This window comes from Neolamprologus multifasciatus, chromosome 18, assembly GCF_963576455.1.
Source record: "Neolamprologus multifasciatus chromosome 18, fNeoMul1.2, whole genome shotgun sequence".
NCBI lineage: Eukaryota > Metazoa > Chordata > Actinopteri > Cichliformes > Cichlidae > Neolamprologus > Neolamprologus multifasciatus.
In genome coordinates, this window is record NC_140456.1 from 16,220,631 (window position 1) to 16,228,706 (window position 8,076).

At 41.8% G+C, this 8,076-nt stretch overlaps 2 long non-coding RNA genes across 2 annotated transcripts; both read right to left on the reverse strand.

Moving 5' to 3' along the window:
* Window positions 1-1,324: 1,324 nt before the first annotated feature.
* On the reverse strand, window positions 1,325-3,051 carry LOC146497636 (uncharacterized). Its single transcript, XR_014870897.1, has 3 exons — window positions 1,819-3,051; window positions 1,535-1,669; window positions 1,325-1,400 (listed from the first exon to the last, which is right to left on the reverse strand). It is a non-coding gene; the product is annotated as an uncharacterized LOC146497636 (long non-coding RNA).
* A 140-nt stretch (window positions 3,052-3,191) lies between these two features.
* On the reverse strand, window positions 3,192-8,076 carry LOC146497637 (uncharacterized). The gene is made up of 2 exons (XR_014870898.1): window positions 6,533-8,076; window positions 3,192-3,768 (listed from the first exon to the last, which is right to left on the reverse strand). It is a non-coding gene; the product is annotated as an uncharacterized LOC146497637 (long non-coding RNA).

Consider the following 8,076-nt stretch of genomic DNA (forward strand, 5'->3'; position numbering starts at 1 on the left):
GAATTATGACTCTGTAAATGGCACAGACACCAGGAGCCATGACTGTGACTGAGAATGACCACCTAATGCTGTTTCACTTTGCCATGCAAAGTACTTTGACACTCTGGAGAAGACCTTTCCTCTGTATCATTGTTGTTTCCATTTGCATGTGGGAGCTTAGATTGTGGGGAAGATTAAAAGATGAACAAAGGGTTTTGGGAGAACAGTGAAGTGAGGATACACAGTGTGAAACTCCTTTAAGTGTACAATAATGTTGATGTGATATACAGAATGTCAGGAAAGAAATTGTGGTTTTAATGTGATTCTTGATTTAAGAATCAAAGGGTGGGATTGTATAGGAATTTCCTTTACCTAGGTATTAATCACATTATGTTATTGTAATGCCTTGGTGCCACTGGATTTTAACATGTCTGACACTCATACTTAAGACAAATGGTACGGGGTGTGGTAAGGATGTTGGGGGAAACAGGAACTCCAGAGGACCAGTCTTTTGTCTCTTCGAGGACTCTGGGAAGTAGCAAGGGAGTGTGAACCTTAAGGTGTGAAACAGCTGTGTACTGCCTTTTGTTCCTGGAGAAGGTATTTAACTGAGAGCCATGCTAGGCTCAGGGAGACTCTGCTGACCGTGCCCCGTGGTCATGTAGGCTCTTCAAGCTTGGTTGTATGTTGTCTTTGTGTGCGTTGATTAAAGAATGTTAGCTACAGCTCACCGCTCGTCTGCAGGCTTTATTTAAGTGGAAAACTTCCACAACAAACATCACATGCTGTTCTAGTAAATTATAACTTAAGAAGTAAACAGGTTTTAACACTGTTTACTTAATAAGGACAAAGTTTTTTTCTGGACTATTTAGTGAACAATTCCCAGAAACCCATCCTGCGTGCTGGGGGAGGAGCAAAGGTCTGTTCATTAAAGCAGGCCTGAAACTTTCCTTCACATGAATCTGTGCTGGTTAACTGAATCAGTCATGGAGCTGCTGCTGCCGATACTTCTTGGCTTTCTTGCTTGTCTGGTCGGAGGGCTGTACCTTCTCGGAGTGTTCAGACAGCAGCGACCAGGAGAACCCCCCCCTCGATAAAGGGCTCCTTCCTTGGATAGGTCATGTCTTAGAGTTTCGCAGGAACACCTTGAAGTTCCTAGAGAGAATGGAGAAGAAGCATGGTGAAATATTTACAGTACAGCTGGCATATGCAATGAAACTGCATAAAAGCTACAGAATTAAAGCCTTTGTCTCCACACAGTTTCAAAATAATGGCTATATAGATTGTTTTCTCATCAGGACATCTGTGAAACAAATCTTGTGCACACCTTAATATGAGGCAATACTACTTGGGTTGGGTTGCTTTCTGTTCTTGTTCAATAGGCTTTGCAAAGTACTCTCTGTACATAGAGAACAGGACACCTGAAAACAACAACAAAACAAAAGAAGCATGGGAAATGACCCGTGTTTATAGTATTATGATTTCAGGTTCAAACCACAAATCAAAAATAAAGAACTGGTTGCAGTTTGGCAGTAAGAACTGAAAGATGACCCACCAACAGTCATTGCTCCCACCACAAAGCCTTGGGCAGCTACACGCATGTAAATCAGCTGCACCGACATTTTTGTATCTCCACGCCTCTTTCATTTTCATCAGCCTGTAGCCAACAATAGCAACAAATCCAGCCATCCTTGCAAAAAGCAAAAGTCATTAAAACAAAAATAAGACAGCAACATATCCCCCAAATCCTCTAAAAAACTCACTCAATAAACCCCAAAACTTAAACTTTTGTGTTTGTGAGCACATATTTTATTTGTCCTTGTCATAATATGTACTCACCGACTGGGACAAATGGATTCTCCTTTGCCTTTCGCCAGAATTTGGACTCACTCTCCTCATAAGAAGACATCTCACCTGAAACAAGAACGAGGTCGACTGAGTTCAAACGTTTGTTGGCCGTGTAGCAGTACAGATTGCAAGCTAATTCAGTGCTGATAGAAACCAATAAAACGCAAAGAGAAACATGTCAGGAAGTATCAGGCTGTGCCTCACACAAAAATGTTTTCCAAAATCAGGCTTTAAAAGTCGTTCCCACGAAAGAGGTCCGAGAGTCGCTATTAACAGGACATGAAAACTTCAGAGATGACAGATGAAGGGCACGGACTAGACCTATCTTTCACAGACCTAACATTAAACAACTGTGCCTGATATGACGCGACACTTTTAAGTAGTATTATATTTAAATATTATATATTTTGAAAGGGAAGAATTTTTATTCAGCTGCGAGGCCTTTCCATGTGGTGCGGGAGAAAAATGTAGAAAAGCAACAACTCGAGAGTTAAGATGAGCTACACTTTAAAAAGCACGTAAAGACACTTCCACCGAACTGAAGAGGACTCCCTCTTACCTGCTTTAAGGCAGGGGCGATTCTAGGATCAGAGCTTTGGGGGTGCTGAGCACCCAGAGAGCTGCCCATCCAGGCAAGGTAAACTTTACTCATCACAATGAGACTTCTTCCCCGTCTCTGTCAGTCCCTGCATCCCTAAATGCCTCCAGTTGTCCCGAGTTCTGTCTGATTGCCTCCTTGGTGCATTTAAACCCCTGTTCCTCCCTGTCCTCATCGTCTGTTGTCTTCATCTCCATTATCAGTCATCATAATTTTACCCTCTCTGTGCAAGTCTGCAAATTTCTCTATTAAATCATAAGTTTCTTAAATTCATCAAGTCTCTCTGTGCCTGGGTCCTCGTCACAAAACATGACATCACTGTTTTGTACATTTTAACACAATTTAATCCCCACATTTTTTGAAAGAATAGCAAAACACTTTTTTGAAAAGTCTGTAACAAAACCATCAAATCTGATCAAGGTTATTAAAATGCTGCCAAAGAAGAATGGATTGGAATTAAAAAAATATACATATCCTAACCTTAATTACTGGGGAAAAATGATAAATGATGCTCATAGTGAGTAAAAAGTAAACTGTGTGCATTTTTTGGACAGAGATTCACTTCTAAAGTGTATGTATAATACAATACAGATACATAAAAAATACACCAAAAATAGAAGAGTCCTTGAAATATACAAAAATATTATTAGAAAATGGAGACGCTTGGCCTTTGGTACAATGTATACAATGTATGAAAATATCTTTACTGCAGATACTACTATGGCTCTGCAGATTTTTTCTTTTCTTTTAACCTATGTCGCCTCACCTTGAGGTTGGTAAATCTGTCTATCACATTTTGGTGGTCAAGTCTCTCACGCATCTCTTTCTCAACTGACATCACAGCCAGGTGCTGGAGTCTGCTTTGACCCATGGTCCTTCTCAGCCAGGTATGGAGCTGACTCAAGACACTAAAAGACCTTTCACAGCTACAGCTGCTAACTGGGTTTGTTAGGGCAACCTGAATAACAGTTTTCAGTTTGGGGAAGATCTGATTATCCAGAAGATTGTACAATGTTAACATATCTGGAATGGCACCAGCCTCACTCTTGAGCTTTATAAAATCTTTGGCAACCGTGACTTCCTCTGACTGAAGCTCAATATGGTAATGCAGTGCCAGGGCTGACAACCCAGTTTGTTTTGCAGATTCTGTATAGCAGCTTTAATATAGGGAGAACACAACTTCCAGATTGTATGAGTTGTTTGTCTTTCTTTTTCTTTGCCAGTTAAACAGTTACTGTTTTGCCTGTTAGTACTCCCTGTCTGTTTTCTTACCTGGTACTTCCTGATCTTGTACTTTGTCCTCACGTTCCCCTCTTTCCTCTCTCCCTCTTTGGACTGACAATCTGTACACACACACACACACACACACACACACACACACAATAGGAGTTATAAGGTTAATGGGCATCCAGTCAGTTAGCTAGTTAGTACCATGGGTTCAATATCGGCACATGCACATATGGCAAAATAACCAGTTTCTCTCATTACATTTCAAACAGGACAGTGGTAACAACAGCAGGCTATGGACAATGTTAAGTTTTAGATTTTAAATAGGCTGTATACATTTCAATGAGATCAACAGGGCAGTCAAATATCGCTAATTTTACTACAGAGCAAACATCGTCGGAAAACACGTTTTCAACTAGGGCTGCCACAAACGATTATTTTGATAGTCGACTAGTCACCGATTATTTTTGCAATTAGTCGACTAATCAGATCATGCATCCATTGGATGTACAGCGTACAGCTTATTGCACCAGCATGCATCTGCTCTCATATAACTATCATTAGCTTACAGCTCTAAGTGTTTAAGGTATGTGCTAACTAAAAATAAAGACAAGATGATAGTTTAAATTTGTCTGTGCAGGTTCTCAGTCATCCAGGTCATCGTAGTCAAAGGAGCTTGCAAAGAAAAGCGTCTGGACTTCTTTAAGTTACTTGAAGACGTTTCACCTCTCATCCGAGAAGCTTCTTCAGTTCTAAGGTCAAATGGTGGGGAGTCCCAGATATAAACCTGGTGGGAGTGTCCCCCCACAGAGGGACAAAAGGACCCCCTGATGATCCTCTAATCGCCTGAGCCAAGGTGTGGAACTGGGTGTGGGTCCCAATCAGCCAGAGTTTCGGGTGAGTTTATTGTGAAACCTGGCCCCACCTTAACATGCGAATTCCTGAGGTCAGATGGCCCAGGATGTGAGTGGGCGTTAAGGCGTCTGGGAAGGGATCTCAAAACTGGATTATAGATGGCAGAGAGTTGGTGTCGTAAACCACCGCCTCTGTTCAAAGATGGTCGCTCACAGTGGACATAGATGGCTTCTTTCACTCTTCTTTCAAACCATTTGTCCTCTCTGTCCAAAATGTGAACATTGGCATCCTCGAAAGAGTGTCCTTTATCCTTAAGATGCAGATGGACAGCTGAGTCTTGTCCTGTGGAGGTGGCTCTTCTGTGTTGTGCCATGCGCTTGTGAAGTGGCTGTTTGGTCTCTCCAATGTAGAGGTCTGGGCATTCCTCGCTGCACTGTACGGCATACACCACATTGTTAAGTCTGTGTTTTGGAGTTTTGTCTTTCGGGTGAACCAGTTTTTGTCTGAGCGTGTTGCTAGGTCTGAAATGCACCGGGATGTCATGCTTGGAGAAAACCCTCCTGAGTTTTTCTGATACACCGGCTACATAGGGGATGACAATGTTGTTGCGTCTGTCCTTCTTATCCTCCCTCGCTGGTGTCTGATCTTCTTTTCTGTGCCTCTTTGTTGACTTTAAGAACGCCCATTTAGGATAGCCACACGTTTTGAGTGCTTCCTTTACATGTGTGTGTTCCTTCTTTTTCCCTTCAGGCTTAGAGGGAATATGTTCTGCCCGGTGGTGTAGGGTCCTAATTACTCCAAGTTTGTGTTCCAGAGGGTGATGGGAGTCAAAGAGGAGGTACTGGTCTGTGTGTGTGGGCTTCCGGTAAACTTCGATGTTGAGGTTGCCATTCTCTTCAATGTGCACAGCGCAGTCCAGGAAAGGCAAACAGTCGTCCTTTGTGTCTTCCCTGGTGAACTTGATGTTTTTGTTCACAGCGTTAATGTGCACAGTGAAGGATTCCACTTCTTGTGTCTTGATTTTGACCCAGGTGTCGTCTACATATCTGTACCAGTGGCTGGGTACTCTTCCTTTGAAAGAGCCAAGAGCCTTCCTTTCCACTTCCTCCACGTAAAGGTTGGCTACAATAGGTGACACGGGGGAGCCCATGGCACAGCCATGTTTTTGTCTGTAATAGCCTTCGTTGTATTTGAAGTATGTTGTGGTAAGGCAGAGGTCTAACAGTGTGCAAATCTGATCGGGTGTGAAGTTGGTCCTGTCCTCCAAGGAGCTGTCTTCTTGTAGTCGTTTTCTGACAGTCTCCACGGCCTCCGTGGTGGGTATGCAAGTGAAGAGAGAGACTACATCAAAGGACACCATGGTTTCATCTGGATCCAGGGTAAGTTTCTGGACCTTGTCAGTGAAGTCGGTGGAGTTCTTGATGTGGTGTGGGGTGTTCCCCACGAGAGGAGCAAGGATGGTAGCAAGGTGTTTTGCAATGATATAAGTGGCTGAGTTTATGCTACTGACTATGGGTCTGAGTGGGACAGCTTCCTTGGGACAGCTTCCACGCTTTTCTTTTATTAAATTTGAATGAAATTTGCAGATTGTTTCGGTGAAGTTTAATAAACTCATTGTTATCTAAAATATAACGGGACACCGGAGTATATTCTCGAGCATCTCACACTTCTGATAATCAGTTGTCTGCTTGACGTTTATTCAGCTGTGTAAAAACTATAACTTTAATCTCAGCCTAACCGATTTACTCAGGAACAAATAAAATACTAAAAAAAGCCAAACAATAACATTTTTAAGTTATCTAAGTGACTTATATATGTTTAACCTGAGTAGCGAAAGACCGCAGTGGGTTTGAAAACGATTTGCCGGAGTCTGGTGTTCTCACGGGCTCTAGAGAGCCTTGCCCCCGGCTAGCTATCAAGCTAGTGGGTAACAGACGTCTCCGAAAACGTCGGAGCGCTTTTGAAAATATGAGGTGTCTTGATAAACTGAGCAGATATTTGAGGTTTACACAGCTACATTCTCACCTGAAAATATGCTAAACGTTTATTTTGTGACCCAGAAAGAATAATAAGAGTAATATTAAAACTAACTAGCTGCTGCCATTGTTGGAAACTGAGCTGGGCTGCGCTATGAATTCTGGGACACAGCTTCTTCTTCTTCTTTGGGTTTAACGGCAGCTGGCATCCTTGTACATGCAGTGCTGCCATCTTCTGTTTCAGTCCGTTATTACACTCTTAAATTCTACTACTTGTTCCTGCGTCTTTTGTGATCTTACAAAGCTTCAAACGACAGTCGTCGATGATTTTGATAGTCGACGTAATCGTGACTAGTCGACTAATCGTGGCAGCCCTATTTTCAACACAGCAGGTTACCTGGTGTAATGTTTTTCAGTTAAAAAGAAACATGGTCTGACTCCTACCTAACTATATAAAGAGTAACTGAAAGTTAAATGCAGCTAATATGTCCTGTTTTAAGCCAGGCACTTCCACCTCTGCTCCGCTGCGTCTGAGCCACCATCGCTCTGGCAGCAACGGCGCTAAAGCAAGTAGGAGAGAGCCGAGCTGGAACAAACCATTTTGGGAGGGGGGAGGGGTTATCTATACTTTTGCTGTTAAAATGTTCCATCTCAATTAAGTACTTTATGCTTTTTATACTTTTAGTAGTGTGTCCCACAAACAGCAAATATTTTCAAAAAAAGTAAGACATCTTTGGGGGTGCTTTGATTCATTTTGGGGATGCTGAGGCACCTCCAAAACTGGGCTAAAATCGCCCCTGGGCCAGACCATTTAATCCTGGAGATATTTTATTATAAGCCAAAAGAAGTGTTAAAGAATTTCAAGAACTTATTTGAACAACCTCATACACTTGCACACCTTCGTACATAAAGTTTCTTTTTGCGCAATGCTAAGTACACTGAAATACAGGGTAAGTATTTTACAGTTTAAACCAAAACAATAAGTCAATAGGAAAAAAAAATAGGGTAAGGAAGGAAGTGGTCGGCTGCAAATCAATAACAACTATATCAGTTTTAAGAAACTACAGAGTACACTCAGACTGGAAAGCTGTTCTAACAGTTATTTGGCAATAACAGGAAAAAGAAGCTTTTTCATACCCAGTCGTAGGGTGTAATATATAGCTATAAAAAGTTACAGCACATGACAGTACTGAGGAGCATGAGCAAACTCAGACAGTGGACAGATCACCAGATTACCCAGAGGTGAGTTTAGCCAGAATACTCAGAGAGCAACTCACACTGATCTATAGAGCAGAAGAAAAAAAAAACAAGCTTCAGGCCCTGCAAAGATGAGACAGTCCACAACATAAGACCAGCAGGGAAGTAGGAAGCAAGCAAATAATCAATATTTTTTTGATTATTTTAATAAAATTAATTTCGGTTGAAGAGTGTAACACAGAAATGTGCACAGTTGTGTTTAATGGCAGACAATTAATGTAGTTCACATACAGTTCATATATGCTACTTTAAACAGTTGATATAGCAGCATACCCTGCTTCTAAGCCACATTGTCACTTGTGTTGATGTTTAGTTTAACACCTGTGCTGTTTTCTT